General features: G+C 33.0%; 1 protein-coding gene and 1 non-coding gene across 3 annotated transcripts in view; both read right to left on the reverse strand.

Annotated features, from left to right (window-relative positions):
* LOC119836134 (putative leucine-rich repeat-containing protein DDB_G0290503) overlaps positions 1–16,594 on the reverse strand; it is a 79,641-nt gene extending 63,047 nt beyond the window's left edge. The window contains exon 1 of one of the 2 annotated variants that reach the window (XM_038361394.1): positions 16,294–16,594. The gene's annotated coding sequence lies outside the window, so the exon portion shown is untranslated. Of the gene's footprint in view, positions 1–16,286 lie in introns of both variants that reach the window. The other variant, XM_038361393.1, reaches the window with a different exon arrangement.
* Positions 5,058–5,129, reverse strand: Trnae-cuc. The gene has a single exon. It is a non-coding gene; the product is annotated as a tRNA-Glu (tRNA).
* Positions 16,595–18,938: the final 2,344 nt, after the last annotated feature.

Raw genomic sequence — 18,938 nt, forward strand, 5'->3', positions numbered from 1 at the left:
GACAGATTCGAAATTCAAATGTAATATTTTTTTATAATTAAGTGTAACAGTATTTATGGCCAGACTAAGTATACAAAGACACAAAATCGTGCCGAAACCCATATGTTTGCATGCAGCCGACTCGTTTAGATTAGACTAGCTGCGCCCCGCGGTTTCACCCGCGTAAGTTCGTATCCCGTAGGAATATCGGGATAAAAAGTTGCCTATATGTTATTCCAGTTGTCCAGCTGTCTGCGTGCCAAATTTCTTTGCAATCGGTTCAGTAGTTTTTGCGTGAAAGAGCAACAAACACACACATGCATCCTTACAAACTTTCGCATTTATAATATAAGTAGGAAAGTAGGATTTTGACCCACTTTAAACGGGCAGATTTAATTCCAATTGAGCACTTATGAAGGACCGATGATAGCAGAAAAATTTCATGTGTTTATCTTATTGCCTTGATGAGGATCGCTAGGATTCACTAATTTCTTTACGTATACTCTGTATAAGGAAGAGCAAATAGGAAAATATAGTTGCTTCTATCATTAAAGCGTGTTTTTTTTTTAAGTTTTCAAAACTAAAACTTAACAAGTGTACGTACTGTGTAACATTATTTGTATACTCATTAAAAAAAAAACACATTTTAATGCTATAAAACAAAAAATTAAATTTAACAAAGGCCGCGTTCCATCGATACAATATTGTAATCATTGAAATAATGATTCGTATTGGTTGTGATGGTTCTTAATCATCTCAATAGATGGCGTGGGGTGCCCCTTAGGCACATGAAACCGAAAGAGTAGAAGAAATTCGATTGCTTAGGTGGGATCACGGGTGGCCGAGAGGCTAGGCGTTGCTACGGATTGGCAAAAAGACGCGGGTTCGAATCCCGCCTCGTGATCAAATTTTTTTTCTATTTCATCAAAAATTCTCAGTTTTAAAAACATTTCAATTCTATAAAACTAAAATTTAAAACTGTTGTAACATACATATATTATCAAACGTCAAACAAACATACATGCGAAGCGAACAAGAGCGTGTCAAAAACTATGTTTTCATAGTCTATACGACAACATATTAACATTAAATGCTTAGAAAGAAATACTTGAAACATTTCTTCGAAAGCATAGTTGCTTATTGACTACAAGCGACTCGGATGTCTTGATAAGGAAACGGCTACGTCGGGTAAATCGTCTTATTGCAGACAACATCTATAAGAAAATAATATAATAAAATCAAGTGCGTGTCGGACTTTAACTATTCGGTAAAGTGCTATTAATGTAATCCTACTATCCTACTAATCCTAATAATATTATAAATGCGAAAGTTTGTATGGATGTGTGTGTGTTTGTTGCTCTTTCACGCAAAAACTACTGAACCGATTGCAATGAAATTTGGTACGTAGACAGCTGGACAACTGGAATAACATATTGGCAACTTTTTATCCCGATATTCCTACGGGATACAGACTTACGCAGGTGTAACCGCGGGGCGCCGTTAATATAATATAAATAAGCTAAACTGCTATTAATAACCGTGCCTAATGTTGCTTGACCACAATTTTTGGTTATTTGAAGTTGTTTATTATTATAGTGGCAATAGAAATACGTCGTCTATGAAAATATCAACAGTCTTATTATCACATTTAATAGGATACAGTCAGGTGACAAAGATACATACAGACGGACAGCGAAGTCTTATTAATTGGGTATCGTGTTTTCCTTTGGGCACTGAACCTTAAAAAATTCAAGTTAAAAAAAAAGCTGTCTGTAACTTAACCACAAAAGAGCTACACGGTATATTTATGTTTTAATTAATAACGCAACGAGAATTTTATATCAATGAATACGAATCTCATGTTTCATTATTTAGATGACATTGCGTGACTTAGGCACAAACATAAACAAAAAAGATAAATGCGAAAAGGGCTATTATAAAAGATTATAATAGGAATATAATAATACCTTATAAAATTTTAACAAAGAGAATTCCAAGCCATTATATATATTTTATTAAGAAATTCTATATTGAATCGTCATACCTATAATAATAAATCATAGACACTGCGTATTCCTGCTTCGCTGTCGCTGCCGTAGAATTTTATGTGAAACAGTAACAAACATCCATTGATCCATCCATACTTATATTTCGTGTTTATAATATTAGTAGGATAATACTTAATTGTCTAATTTTTATAGGCTCGTAACGATCGCTTCACAGGGACTTTACCCTGCTCTCAAATGAATTGTATTAAGCCCAATAGTGGTATCACATTTAACTAATAGGCCGCTCACATATGACCTTTACACCCGGGTTTGTCCGCTAACGAGCGATCAGATTATAGACATCGTTTAACGGTTAATGAATGGGAAACGTGCTTTCAGTTTGTTTATTTTATATTTTTAAGCGATATTTTATATCTTTAGATGTTATTGGACAATTGATTATTTACGCAGCGAATCAAATTCAACAGTGAAGAACATCGATTTAAATGAGATAAAACTTCAAACTATAGCAGATCATGGTTTACACGAACACAATGCCAAATCTACACTTAATATTATAAAGCTGAATGGCTAAGATGATCTATATATTTACACGGCGGATACTTGTTAATGATTAGGCCTAAGATTCTGTGTATACTATGGGACTGACATAGTCAGTATTGACTCAAAGTCCCTAAATAAAATAGAATTAAAAAAAAAGAGTTTGTTTGTTTGTTTGAACGCACTAATCTCAGGAACTACTGGTCCGATTTGAGAAATTGTTTCAGTGTTCGATAGCCCATTTATTGAGGATGGATATAGGATATATATGTACCACGGGCGACGCCGGGGCGGATCGCTAGCGCATTATATTTTATAAACACTTTCTTTCGGTTCGACTTAGAAATATCTATCCTAATATTATAAAAATGAAACATTTCTATGAACACTATGTTTGTAATGTTTTCATACAAAAAACACTGGACCGATTTCAAAAACTCTTTCACCTTTAGAAAGCTGCAACTGACCTGGCGAAGCCGGGGCGATCGGCTAGTCTTTAATACGAAAAGACGAGCATTTTAATACTTTTCATCAGTTCTATGCCAAGCGTAATTCGTTATTCTACTTAAAAAGTGTGTTATCAATTAGGCCGTAATTTTTGCCTTTGGTACCTCAGACCTCTCGTCTGGATGAACTGATTTTCATGATTCTTTATTTGTTTGAAAGCTGGTGCCTCCCGTGTAACCCCGTTTAAAATTGTTCTCGTTAAGACAATTCGAAAGCGGTTTAGTTTTCGGTTAAAAATAATAATTGCATAAAAATTACGTTCTATTGAACCCGTTATAAAACATTGAATCCAGTCCAGGTTAAACGATCTATAAACCTAAATGCCAGCAGATAGCCTATATTATAAAGCTAAATGTAGCTCTCAAATAGCCTAATTTGATGACGCGTCTTATATTACAGTACGGGGAATCGTAAATCTGTGGCCTTATTAAAAGCCGTTCAAATTTGAAATATATCTTTTTTTCAAATTTGTTCGAGTTTATGATATGTAAAGATTTAAGTCGGATAGCTTATTTTACAATTATCTTAGAACTTCACTTCAGCTGATTTTTTTTCGACTTCCCCGGCGTTTACTATTTATTGTTTACATTGGCCTTATTACCATATAATATTATTATAAATACTTAAATTGAATTGTTTTGTCATTTTCCTGATTGGGTACCTACCTAAATCTTTTCATATCTCCCTCAAATGGGTATCAATTGAAATGGCTTCTCCAGCACGCGAAGTACCACGAAGTACACCCCCACAGAAAAACGGCGTAAAATAGTGGCATGTCACTGTGTTTCGTACGGTGAGTGGAGGAGCCGGAGGCCTGTTTCCTTTTCCTCACCCGTCCCAGTCCATTCCTTCTTTCCAGTCGTTAATCCTTTCCTTTTCCCTTACCCCATAAAAGCGGGCAGCGCATTCGCAGCGGCACTACTTTTGCGAATGTTCACGGGCGGTGGTGATCGCTTACCATCAGGCGAACCACCAGCTCAGTTGCCCGCTATGACATAAAAAATAGTCAATTGTGTTTCTTACTTTAACTTCCCATCCACTCACTGCACTTCAATATAAATTGCGCAAACAAAAACTTACATATATCACACACCGTCATGTGTTCCGTAAAGGCTCATTCTACCCACCGTCGACTGCATTAGAAAGTGATCAGCCATTACCGATAATGTATCCAATTTACAGATTATACATGCGTTGCGCCCATGCTCCGTTGGAGTTACGCTATTATATATCATTATTTTTTATGGCGCATAATCGTCCAACGCCCATTGTACGAATCGTTCTCACAATTTCCTTTGTATATTTTTACAACTGTTCATGAATTACTATGGACGACCGCGAAAGTGACATAATACCAGAAAATACCACTAATGTAAGAAAGAGTAACATACAATACAAATTTTATTCATGATGCGCATGGTCCTCGTGTGAATGAAACTAAGACGAATTTTGACAAACAATAAAATTAATTACATTTGACCAAAATTAAACAGCCAATATTCAACAGACGAAACCGCGTGCTAACGGCTAGTCATATGTAAATATGTGACAATCTCGACACGTGAATTGTTTTGTAATTTGATATCTAGGTAGGACACACAACGCTATCTTATCTGCAGCATCCGTGGTCTAGTTAATGCCTATAAGCTCTAGAATGTTCTATTTTATAGGTGAGTATGTTTAATCTTTGAACACATTGATGAGACAAAAAACAACTACCAAAACTTAAAAGTCTATTTATTCTTATAACGAATCATATAAATCAGAAGAGATTGTTTGTTTAAACGCGCAAATCTCGGGAACAACTAAACCTTCTTTTTGATTAGGTATAAGATTTATATAGCGTGGTTCAAACTTCATATTTTCAAATTCAGTCCTAGCATTTGCTATTAGCAACCAAAAAAAATTAATAAATAAAGGCAAAGGAAAGTAGTGATCGCTTACCAATTTTAAAATATATAAAAAGAAGGCTTATTCATATTCACAGAAGAGTAACTAAGAAAAAAAAATTAAAAAACAAACTTCCGATACCGGGAATCGAACCCGAGCCTCCTGGGTGAGAGCCAGGTATCCTAGCCACTAGACCATATCGGATGTTATCTGAACGGCGAAATATAGAATCAATTGCGTCAACATTCCTCTTCGATGATGTAATATTATAAGCATCGGAGTTTTTACAATCTGTTTAAGATTGAATCAACTAGCTGGAACCCGCAGCGTCACTTGCGATTTAATCGGGAAAAAAGTAGCCTATGTGCTAAATCCAGACTGTAATCCATCACTGTACCAAATTTCATGCAGATACGACAAACTGTTTTCGCGTGAAAGAGTAACAAACATCCATACACAGAAACTTTCATTTATAATATTAGTCGGACTTTGTGACTATTTCTAAACAATTTCAATTAAATTGCTGTTATAAATTAGTTATTTATTGATGATTCGATTGCAAGGCTCCTTATAGTAACTACTTATTCTATTTCAATTGATACAAGAATAATGTATTATTAAATTAATAGTTTAAACATAAAAAGCAAGTAATTTATCACACACTAACGGCTCTATAGATTTCGATGTAATTGAACGTATTCGATGTCTTGCTTACTTACATTCATGATAAAAATGAATTCAAAAAGACTATATGTAATACCTAAATATATTCCACAAGAACTACCAAACCGTTCAATCGCATTATAAAAACTTAATCTCTTTACAACCTCATACTAAATAAACTTATATAGAATGCTATTACAAGTTCAAAAACTTCATTTACATCTTTATTAAACGATGATGATGTATTCATTGACGGACATTAAGAAATTATAATAATCTGTCCATTATTCCGATTAGTTTTTGATAAATAAATATAACATTTATAGGATAACATAATTTGGACAAAGTTAAAATATCTCTGATCTTTTTGGGATTATCCTAGACTCTTTGCTTTCAGAACCTTTACCATCCATTATAAAAAAACCTACTGTCACGATTGTTTTCAATAAATACTAAACCGCATTCCCATTGCCAGAACAAACGTATATAATAAAATGTAGATGAGACCATACAATATACTTATATAAACAGAATCATTAAAAACGGTTCACCCAGTCGAACATTATCAAACCCAATAATACAGTCGAGAATCTAAAGTCGGTTAAAAATAATGACGAAGAGATTTTTTTGTTTGAACTAATGCGCCTATATCAAAAAAATCAGGAGAAGGTGGGTTACCTTCTCCTGATGTTACTGACGAAAAAATGGAATGAATTTTTTTTATTCTTAAGCCAATATAATAACGATTTTTATTCCCAAACTTCACATTACAAGCCTCTCCCATATTTACAACATAAAAAGGACACAAAATTACGATTTTTCTCACGCTCAACATTAATATAAGTGTTCAAAACTATCGCATAGATGAGCAATGCGTGACGTAACGGCCACAGCATCTGCGCACACGATGGACCAACCGCAGCATAGATTGCGGTTATCTAACAAATTACCTAGCCTGTGGCCACATTCCGCTTTGGCAATAGGTACATATAACAATAAATTGTATGATCAAATATTATTTACGTTATTTGGTAATTGCTTTTGCAAAAATTATACATAAATAAAATATGAATTATATTTAGGGTTGTCACCTTTTTGGCAAAGAACATTTGTCCTTTAATCACAAATGTTATTTAATTTCATGCAATGGCGACTAAAGATAAGAAGAAAAAAATACATAGTACATAATTATAAACAATTTAATAAAAGTACATAGTAAAATAAAAACTTTCTTTCATATGTTAAACAATTTAAAATTACACGAAGTCTGCTTATTTCTGTTTAATGAAAACATTTTAAATAAAGTACAGTATTTTATTTTAAAGGTACGGGTGGCAACCCCAACCATATAAAAGATAGTAGTTTTCTAGTAAATTTTGAACGATTGCAAGATAAACAATCGTTTTTCTGTGTTATATACAGACCGGGCAAGGTTTGTATCAAAAATCGTAATAATTAACAAATTAATTTCATTTAATTTTTAGTTTTATAGCATTGAAATGCTTTATAAATGAGAAATTTTTGAAAGAATAGAAAAAATTTGATCACGAGGCAGGATTCGAACCTGCGTATCTTGCTTAACCGTAGCAACGCCTAGCCTCTCGGCCGCGATCACGGGTGGCAGAGAGGCTAGGCGTTGCTTAAATTTTAATTTCTCAAATTAATTTCAATCAATCAACGGGATGCACAAATAGTTTACAATATTAGCTTTAGTATTATTATCTAGATTTGATATCCAACGCAACTTCAAATATTATATATGTTCCTGCGACTAGATAACTAAATACATTAACTACGCGAACCGAACAATTAAGGCTGTTAAACAAAACGCTATGTCACATTTAATAATCTTTAATTTATATAATATACCTATATACATATTTAAACTTTGCGCCAGTGAGGGACATCTCGAACTATTCCCGTGAACACTAACAGAATTATAAAAAAAAAACGCTTCAACCGTTTACTTTTTTATATCAATGACAATTTTCGCGCGCATTGTCATTCTGTAATCCATTCAATCGGCTACTGCGCACGACTATAAAATTTTCAGCCAATACCCATGTCGAATTTCAGAGATTTTTCCCAGAGTCTATTCGCCTTTTCAATTGCCCAATTCGATCCAACGCTTCGTGACTCCTTGTTGATATAGCGGCACTTTCAATGAATTAAGATAGTAGATTAAATTTTAATATGAAAACTTTTTTGTTTATAACGATAAAAAATTGTCAAGCAAAACGATCGGGAACTTGGAAAAATTAGTGTCGCTTAAGGTTTATCTCATCAGATGGCCAATAGTCCGTCCGAACAATAATATAAGCAGTATTCAAATAATAAATGATAAACAATATAACATAGAAAACGGTTTTCTTCATTCAATACATCTATTGGTAGGCATGTCCTGCCTTTCGTTCAATAGGTGAATAGGGTCACATACCCACCCGGGTAAAAGACCATTACAGATCAAGAGAGCATTTGAATTAAATAAATGCTATTATATATACTATAAATAGGAAGAATTTGTATTTTTGTTTGTTTGTAATGGATAAACTCAAAAACTACTGGACCGATTTTAAAAATTCTTTCACCGTTAGAAAGCTGGAACTTCGCTGAGTGACATAGGCTTTACAAGTACCACGGACGAACTGCTGGTTTACCATAATATTGGGATAACGCAGATCCTTTTTTCAGTATAACACAAACTTAATACTAATGTTTGTATGTAAAATTATGTCCATCACAAGACATTCCACACGTTTTCACGCGACAAGTATACGCACAAAGTGTCCCAAGACGCACTGATATCTTCACCAATGATCCTTCGAATACTGTAGCAACTTATGACCAGTATCATAATAAGAAAACGCATGAACCCTCAGACACTTACACCTTTACCTTTACGGCAAAACCGTCTTAGCAACTAATTAATAAAACACACACAAATAACATCCTTAACATCAAACGCATCTCCACCACGCTTATCCCATTAGTCTTTTTGCCGAAATCATAAATACATACATAGCATACATGTAAAGGAAATCAAATTATTCTTAACTTTCCTGGTAACCTATTTAGGAGCATAAGCCGATGTCGGAACAGTCGTTATTTCCTGACGGATTGTGTTCCCTCCCAAGTGACAGTTACGTAATGCCGCTGGAAGATCTAAAAACTCAATCTAAATGCGACTTTATTAGTCCTTTCATGTTGTTCTCTTTAATAGACAGCATTATCAATTAGAAGAAACTATATATCTTATACCATTCTTTTGTTAGTATCAGCCATCTAAGTAAGTAATTCTTGTCTGGATGACTAATTACACTACTTGACGCTTTTCTATAGTCTATTAGCTGCGCCCCGCGGTTTCACCCGCGTAAGTCCGTAATCCGTAGGAATATCGGGATAAAAAGTTGCCTATATGTTATTCCAGTTTTCCAGCTGTCTACGTATCAAATTTCATTGCGATCGGTTCAGTAATTTTTGCGTGAAAGAGCGACAAACACACACACACATCCTTACAAACTTTCGCATTTATAATAGTAGTAGGATAGGAAGTAGGATAGGATAGGATATGATAGGAAGGATAGGTTAGGATAGTAGGATAGGATATCAACCAGGAATGAATTATAATGGACTGATTTCACTTTGAAATTGAAATGCGCTTAAACAGCCCTCTCGTCTATCCTTTTATAGAACATGAACGATGCAAACATAATACCAAAGTAACATCTCAATGGATGGGTTGACTAAGATCTTATATGGCGGATAAGGTAAATATTTCAGATAAGATATCATTGATGTAAGACGTAGTAAAAGTAACTAGGTATATTCAGATGCAAATAAATGCCAGTACATCAAGCGAGCGCAACGGAAAATACTGTTGAAACGGTGTTCATTGCGTCACGTTATTGTTATTCAAATCTATACAAACAAACGAAAATTGCGTCTCTTTGTAATGTCAAAATAACTAGTTGTTTGAAAGTCTGTACAGTTTCTTTTAAAAACAATGTTTTTTCTAGTCGATTTAGCTGTTTATTTAATATGGATTTAATCGAAATTATATTACTAAATATCTATAAAGATATCTTGGCAAAGTTTAATCTCTAAGAATTATATGAATTATTATAGATTTGTGTTTACGTATTATTTACGGTAAACATTAATCGACTCCTAAAACCTCCTTTAAAAATTCATTTCAGATGAGTCACGTCCACGCATACTATAACTGCCTTAATTTCTTGCGATAAAACAGAAACAATGGCATACTCTTTTTACCATTCTGTTTTTATAACCCTCTCCAATAGCAGCGTCACCTGCTTCATAAATCCATAAATACTAAGGCCGTGGTCTAAATCCAATCGTTGGAACGCTTCCGTACGAAGCGAGAACACCGTGGTCAATGAATCATTAACTGGTTTAATGAGAGCCTGTCTCAGGAAAATTGAGTACGTACAGTCGTTAACAATTAAATGGTAATTAACTTACTGAAGTATCGCGGCATTTTTTCTCCAGGATATATGGGTTGAGTGGAGTCTAGCTCCACTTATGAAACTCGATGTGCATCAAACGTCAAAATCAAATAGTTAAGTTCAAATAATCGACCTATACTAAACGAACGTTTTCTGATATCAAAATGGTGTCTCATCATCAGCATATATACCAAAAACGAACTTTCTGCGACATTAATATACTGCTGATATAATTTATATCTACTGATTTGTCATAAATGATATAGTAAGTATACTAACTAGCGGTCCGCCCCGGCTCCGCCCGCTTAATCAATAAATGGGCTATCTGAAACTGAAAGAATTTTTCAAAACGAACCAGTAGTTCCTGAGATCAGCGCGTTCAAATAATCAAACTCTTCAGCTTTATAATATTAGTATAGATATATAACAGTAATAATGCATGTAAATATGAGTAAATGTGAAATACTATTTGTATATATATATATATATATATATATATATATATATATATATATATATATATATATATATATATATATATATATATATATATATATATATATATATATATATATATATATATATATACAAATAGTAACGCAAAATTAATTGTAAACAATTTATCAGTAAACCTGATAGATGAAAGGTGGTAAAACAATTTATCGAAACAATGTGAAATTCTTAAATACGATACCAAATTCTGATAAATCACGTTATTTTGTACATATAATCATTTCGGTCATTGCTAAGAGATAAATTGCATTAATGTAATATCAGTATTTAATAAAATCTGTTTAATCCTACTAAAATTATAAATGCGAAAGTTTGTAAGGATATGTGTGTGTTTGTTGCTCTTTCACGCAAAAACTACTGAACCGATTGCAATGAAATTTGGTACGTAGACAGCTGGACAACTGGAGTAACATATAGGCAACTTTTTATCCCGATATTCCTTCGGGATACGGACTTACGCGGGTGAAACTGCGTGGCGAAGCTAGTACTACATAAGGAGCACAGTAAAACCTACAAAAAGGGCACACAGCTTGCATGAACAATATCTCTCGTTAATTCATAGTCGATCGTTTACTTTCATCGGGGACAACCATGTTGGGCATGACGAGTTTTTGTTTGTTCTACCTTAATAGTGACTGGTAAAATTAATTTGCATGCAAAAAACGACCTTATAACTTCTCCAGTTAAGAACTATTAACGAAACTTATTTCTTTTTTATAACAAAAAGGAAAAAAGTCTCTTTCAACCCAGAAGCTTCGATTTGATGATAACTAGAATTCTGTGGAAAATATAGAGTTAAAAACAATGTAGACACATGTAGTTATACATTGTCACAACTGCTGCCAACCCTAATAAAAAAAAATCGAATAAGAAATTTCCATAGCCCTTGGATGCTTCTTGTCTTATAGGCTACTAAATGAAGATTATAGATTGGCACAAGGAATGTGACTTGTTTAGTCGCTTACATTGCTAACAGAGATATCTTAGTAGTGGGCTAGGGTCACTAAACCAGACTTATTTACCGAGAATTATATAAAACGTTTATACTAGCTATTGGACTCATCATTACATATTCCTTAATCGTATTACATGGAGACTTAAATCAGATATACTAATGACATCAATGGATTCATTGACACGAGTAAAAGCGTACCATTTTAGAATTAATTGTCCAATGATATCATCGTAGCTCGTCGGAACAAGGTCCTTTAAAATATCATATTGATATAGCTCTTATATTTATCGCATTAAGAACCAGAATCGAGAATTGGATATGACTCAAGTACTTGTAGGCGTTAGAAAGCCAGAAATCGAGGGTTACCAAGAATCAAAAGAACGTCAATTGTATTTTTTTATTATTTTAACCTGTAAATTAATCATTGTTTATGGTTTAATTAAGAAAGCATTATGGAGATGTACTCAAAGAACGAAGTACGTATAGCTTTTAGGATTTGTATAAGAGAATATTGAGAAACTTGGAAGTTGGAACTGCTGTTGTTAACCAATCTACTATATAAAAATAAGTCGGGTTTTCCTTCCTGACGCTATAACTCCAAAACGCACCAACCGTTTTCCACGGTTTTGCATTCGTTGGAAAGGTCTCGGGCTCCGTGAGGTTTATAGCAAAGAAAATTCAGGAAAAATTTCAACACAAAAGCGGGAAAAACGAAGCCATCTGGTGGCGAAACGGAGTTCGCCGGGTTATATATATATATATATATATATATATATATATATATATATATATATATATATAAATCAATTGCTGTTCGTTCGTTAGTCTCGCTAAAACTCGAGAGTGGCTGAGCCGATTTTGATAATTTTGGTTTTGATGCATTCATAATAGTCTAGGGAAGGTTTAAAAGGTAAAAAATACGGATAAATAAAAAAAAAGTTCGCCGGGTCAGCTAGTTCTAGATAAATTTACCCATAACTAACGTATTTAGACTCAACATTTTATAAAATGTTTTTTTTATGTATGTTACATATTATAATTTCAACAACTGAAATCAAATCAAAATTAAAAAAATCAAACCCGTGATGACTAAAGTGTCATCACGGGTTTGATTCAATTCTAATACTTAACTTAAATGTTAACTTATCACTTTATGCTACTAACTTAATACTACGCTGCTCATTTTAAGCAGAGCCTATATTTTATCTCGACTACACAGAAATTAGTCCTCAATAGAATTGGGTAATTACAAAAGGTTATTTGGAAGTCATCCGGTAGAAATGTTTCTGCCATAATTCAAACGCGAAACATTTTAAAATATTGCTGATATTGGTGTTGAATAGCCGTCAAAGTGCATAGGTTTCGTTACATCCAACAGAATGAATGACACTAGCAAAATTTCAAGTTCGTTTCGCTGTATGGAATTACGTGTAGGCTTATGCTGAGCCCACATAATGTCTTTCCATTGCATTAAGCCTTCAATGTTGATTAACCAAGGGCATACCTTTGTGTAAGTGTGATGACAGTTTGATACCGTTATCCTACTAATATTATAAATGCGAAATTTTGTAAGGATATGTGTGTGTTTGTTGCTCTTTCACGCAAAAACTACTAAACCGATTGCAATGAAATTTGGTACGTAGACAGCTGGACAACTGGAATAACATATAAGCAACTTTTTATCCCGATATTCCTACGGGATACGGACTTACGAGGGAGAAAACGCTTTAGTGGTAGAATCAAATATAATGTGTCTTAAATTATTATTGTTGTTATTTTATCCATGACTACCTCGTTTATTACACGCTACAGAACCAGCCAGCCTAATGAATACAGATAATAAATAACACATTAACGTTTTAATATCGTCCTATTTCACCAGATGGTAAGAACATTGCTCTCAATTGGTACTGTTAGCGCACATTATGTGTGAATCGTTGTGACGTCAAGCGATCAAATATTACGAGACAGTGTGCATGTTTGTTCGTTTGCAGACCGACTTTTAAAGGAGGTCATTTGTTTTTTCTTTTTCATTCATTAATGAGAAGGTTTTATTGTGGAGTTTGTGACAGGTAAATAAATTGACATTCTATTTTATGGGTATTTAAAAATAAGTTTTTATATATTTTTTAATTGATAATGATATTAAGTACCAACTTCCACTTTTTTTAGTTAAGATGTTTCAACTACTTTTCAAAGATACTTTGATATTTGGTTGGGAAAGATTTTATTTCAAATTAAATGCTTTTGTTTACATTGACTACCTTCTCAATAAAAATAATAATTTAGTCAGCGTTTCTTGGTAAGTTCTAGTCAGATAAGATATAACTATTAAGATTGATTTGATATTATGATTCATTTTAACATTCTAAAGACAAAAAATGAAAGATATATGTATACTGCATATTTCAAATTACAGTGTCATTACAATAAGTATAGTAGAGAAAATGTTATATTCATTAAATAAAAATAAAAAAAAAAATAAAATATTATATAAAAAAAGTAAATAAATTTAGCTTCGAGGCATAAAGCTGGTGTTTGAAGATACTAGTTTATTTCTTCATACAAATTTGGGGGAATTTTAAAAACATTATTACAATATCAACATATAACTAGTAAAACTAATAACTATTAGGAGTATAATAACATAAAAAAAAACACAAAAATTATTGTTTATAATAATTTTTGTTAATAACAGGCTATCTTCCAATACCAATATGTCATAATTTTATAATAAACCTCTTACCAATTCTTATGCAAAAGAGAAATGTGTATGTTTGCTCAACTTCTTTAAGTAGTAGAATTGGCATGTTTATTAAATTTCAATCTCTGCAGAGACTACTTGAAAACAAAGTTGCAGGTTAGCACAGATACCTGGACACATGCAGTGTATCTTCTGGTATAAAGGTAAAATTAGTAAACGATTTGCTCGCTTTGCTACCGGAGACAGATTTATTTAATACGTCCTTGAATACATATAAATCAAATGTTTTAAAATATTTAAGTGTTAAATGAAAATTGTATACTATTTTTTATATTTTTTCATGCAAACTAAACATGTAATGCTTTGGGGTAAAACCTGTAAATTACTTGTTTATTAATAAATAAATAAATAAAAGGAAGTAGCTAATTTTGTAATTAGCACGTATATGTTCCTACTACAAGGACACAGAAAGAAAGAAGGAAAGAAAACATTTTACTGTCACTATTGGCCATAGAGGCTTCTTGCACCTTAATTCAAAACTTTATTTATTCAACTACACTTCTTTAAGCACTATAGAATAGTCATGATATATGAAAGCTGTTTCTAGAAAGAGCCAGAACTTGACTCAATAATAGCCAACTCTTTCTCTATTTCAACAATATTATAGAACTATACTCTTTACAAACTGCTTTATTTAAGACAAAATAACTGCATTTGTAGTTATATAGGGGTTTGATTACTAATTTGCCAAAAACCAATGAAAGAGATAAGAAAAGTATCCGCCCATTGTCTGAAGGTTGCACTATCGAACAAATAATGAAGAATCATTCAATGCAATGAATAAATTAGCATTATACATAGGAAATTGTACAGGAAATGAACGAAAGTGAGATATATACTGATAGAATATTAATGTAATTCAATGACTGAGTTTATAAGCAGTTTTTTATTGCAATTAATGGGACATTCATTATGTATATAGCTGTATTGTTATGCAATACAGCATATTAATCGTTATCTTTGATCAACTTGATATTCAAATTAAGAATTTTGTATCAAATTATGAATACACAAGCTGTGCCCCGCGATTTAATCCGTTACTCCACACATATTATTGTGTTATTCCAGTTGTCCATTTATCTGCATACCAAATTTCATTGCAATCAGTTAAGTAGTTTTTGTGTAAAGAGTTACAAACATATACACATCGTTTCAAACTTTCGCATTTATAATATTAGTAGGAAGTAGGATATTATAGTAGTAGGATGCTTTTAAAGGCTTTTGCCATGTAGTTTATTTTTTTAAAGTTATAGGAAGAAAATTATCTTGTTTGTTTTCTACTATTCATATTTTAGCAGACCAAAAAATAGGAGGAAAGCTAAATATTCTTAAGTATAGCCTAAGGTAATATTAGTTTCCTTTAATAGATGAGATGGAATTTTTGTTATATTTTTGGTATAAAAATTCAAATTAGATTTTTTATGAAGATTTTCATACATTTTTGATTAAAAATAAATGTTTTTACAATTAAATAAATATTCAGAATTAAATTAATTTTAAGGACCACATGGAAGGAATAAGCTTTTATATATCATCATATATCATAGAAGAAGAATCATCAAAATCGATTTTTCCAGTAAAAAAGTTATAAGGTAACACAGAAATAAAAATACTTTCGAATTGATAACCACCTCCTTTTTTGAAGTCGGTTGAAAAAGTATTCAAGTCATGTTTTAGCACTTTCATAACTAATTCATTAACACACGCCGTGACATTGAAATTTTTAATTCGGTAATAAAATTGCACATGGACTTAACAAGATACGTAAACTTTAGTTTTTATAGTGATGAATGGTACCGGTGATAATATAAAGTGATTTTTAAATGTTAATGTTGTTTATGGTATGGATCGAGGTCAAGTACCGGAGGGCGGAGAGTAAAGAATTTCGCAATGGTTATCAAAAAAGGCAAAAACATCTCTTACCCACCGATACTGGCTTGAACAACTTTTTAACGACTTTAATGTATAAAATTTTTTCATATAAATTAAAATAAACTTACCAGTTACCTCTTTGGGGTATCTCAAAGTAAATATAGTACACTATGCTTTAATCACTTGTTAAAAAAACACAATAAAACGAAAATTCACTAGACAATCGAACCATAACGTTCCTCTGAATACTAATGTTTTGTTTTTATGTTTCTTATTTATTAAATTGTAATACTGCTATTAACTTGCTATTTAACACAACAGTTCAAAAAACGGCGGAGTAAATAATTATAAAGGAAACGTGTGATATGAATGAGCAAAATAACGTAAACAAAACAACCACGCACAACACTCACACAAAAGAGTGACCTAATCAAACTGAACCACAGAGTAAGCAATATGAACTGAAGTCAGAAGTATGATTTGTACCTACTTCGTATGCATCGAACTGTCACTTGTCATGTCAAGGACATTTGATTGTGTCATTGCCACTAACAAAAATACAATATTTGAATTACTATCGAGTACAATAAAACGGTTTTAATAAATAAAATGCATATTAGTTAAAATATCAACGTTAACGATTTTTTTTTCACGTAACATGCTATACGTAGAAAGCATTCGGATAGAACGTTATTTAGTACTAGTTGCGCCCCGCGTTTCACCCGCGTAACTCCGTATCCCGTAAGAATATCGGGGTAAAAAGTTGCCTATGTGTTATTCCAGTTGTCCTGCTATCTACGTATATTCAATTGTGCAATCAATTCAGCACTTTTTGCTTGAAAGAGTAACAAACACACACACATCCTTATAAACTTTCGCATTTATAATATTAGCAGGATAGCAAAGCAGGAAGTAGGATGTTATTCTAACTTACCTAATTACCCTCTAAATCCAATTTAAAACGTTTGCCTGAAACAATAAGACATTTCCACATCTATCCGTGGTATAAACGCTTGTAATGTCCAATTAGATGATGGAATCTAGATGATGTAGAAGTTCATACGCCTATGCTGATTTTAACAGCAAATGTACGGCCAGGCGTAAAAGATACAACATTTCCTCGAAGACTTATGTACTATAAATATAGCTGAGCTTCAAAAATGCTTCAGATAGAAATCTAGATGTTAGTTTAATCAATGTTTGAGTTTGATTTTGTATGTATGCATGTTAGTGACATTTTTATTTAATCATACCTTTCCAATGTTTACACAGGTTCTTAAATAGTAACACGACATACTTTGGATACATTAAATATTGTTTTGTTATTATCATTGGACGTTTATGGAATGGGCGAACGATCTTATTTTCATGAGAGAGGTTAGTTATGTATAGAAATTATTTATTCATCGATAAATTTGTGAATAAACGATAAGCAAACTACAAGATTAATTCAAAATTTCAATAATAATAACACCATTTAAATATGATTATCATATTTTATATTTTGAGTATAAATACCGTATTAGGGGGAAAAACTGTCATTATCAGATAGATCCTGCAGAGTACAGCATCTGAAAAAGTTTAAGATGTATTTCCTACTCATCTTGTTGGTTACTTCATCAGTTTGTAATACGTAAGCATTTTTAATTTACTTATTATAATAAAGTGTAGCCTGACGCAGACAAAATCCCCACCTCGGGCTTGGCTGGCTTGTGGATGCGAATCGTAAGTGGCGATTGGGCACGTGATAGACCGTCAGGAGCGTGTGGTCGTCATTTTAAGCACACGGAGTATGCAACGCCTCTCAACCCTCAGCTGCTCACGATATCTTGCCCTTTTGTTGCTATTTATTAGCGATATTAGAGTGCCCATTTGTGAGAGGGCGAGTCACCGCCTGTCAATATATTTTTCTTCCTTATATGTAGTAGAAAGGCAGAGTCATAGTTTTCCGTCTTCCTTAACCCAGTCCATCAAAAACTTACTAATAGCCCACTTATATAGATCCCATACTTTGCAATAGTCCTGCATCGGCCGCGGACTGCCCAGGTCTGTATCTATATAACGCAGTCATGGACAGGCAGCGACCGGCGTCATGTCACATAAAAATTCTCAAAAGGGCGTTTTACTGTGTCCCCACGTAAGCTACCACGCCACACTACTGCCACGTATCCTAAATCTTGTGAATTTACTGTGGTGATGTTTTTTATTTATTTATTTAGGGAAGTCAACAGTTTTTACACTACACCTACATATACAAGTGCAAAAACTTCTACAGGTTAGCACCACATGCTATAAAAACGGCTTGGACAATTTATATACTTAGAAACCATTAATTAAAAACTACACCTAGATGTTGTACTTTTCCTGTTGCGAACTTAGCCTAATTTACACTTATAAACTAATCACTTACACTCACAAAGAAGTAGTAAACATAGAATTTATATACTCTCTCCTTAAATTTAGACATGCTGACGACATCGACCGCCAGGACTACGATTATCAAATACAAGAAGATGGAAACCTGATACTGCTGAAGCGGCAACAGTACAGGGATGCATATTGCTGTCCTTGTATCACTGGACCCACATTCCCAACAAAGATTGTTAATGGAAAGACAGCCAAGTCTTTGAGTGAAAATGACCAATTGTATCGCCCAAAGAATCGCCATTATAATTCGAGGTTCAATAAAAACATGAATAAAACGGTAAGTCCTGCCAACCAACACCAGATTTTGACATATATATTTCACGCGCTTTTATTAGCTTTTCTTGTATGTTTTT

This window comes from Zerene cesonia, chromosome 22 (genome assembly GCF_012273895.1).
Source record: "Zerene cesonia ecotype Mississippi chromosome 22, Zerene_cesonia_1.1, whole genome shotgun sequence".
Lineage (NCBI taxonomy): Eukaryota > Metazoa > Arthropoda > Insecta > Lepidoptera > Pieridae > Zerene > Zerene cesonia.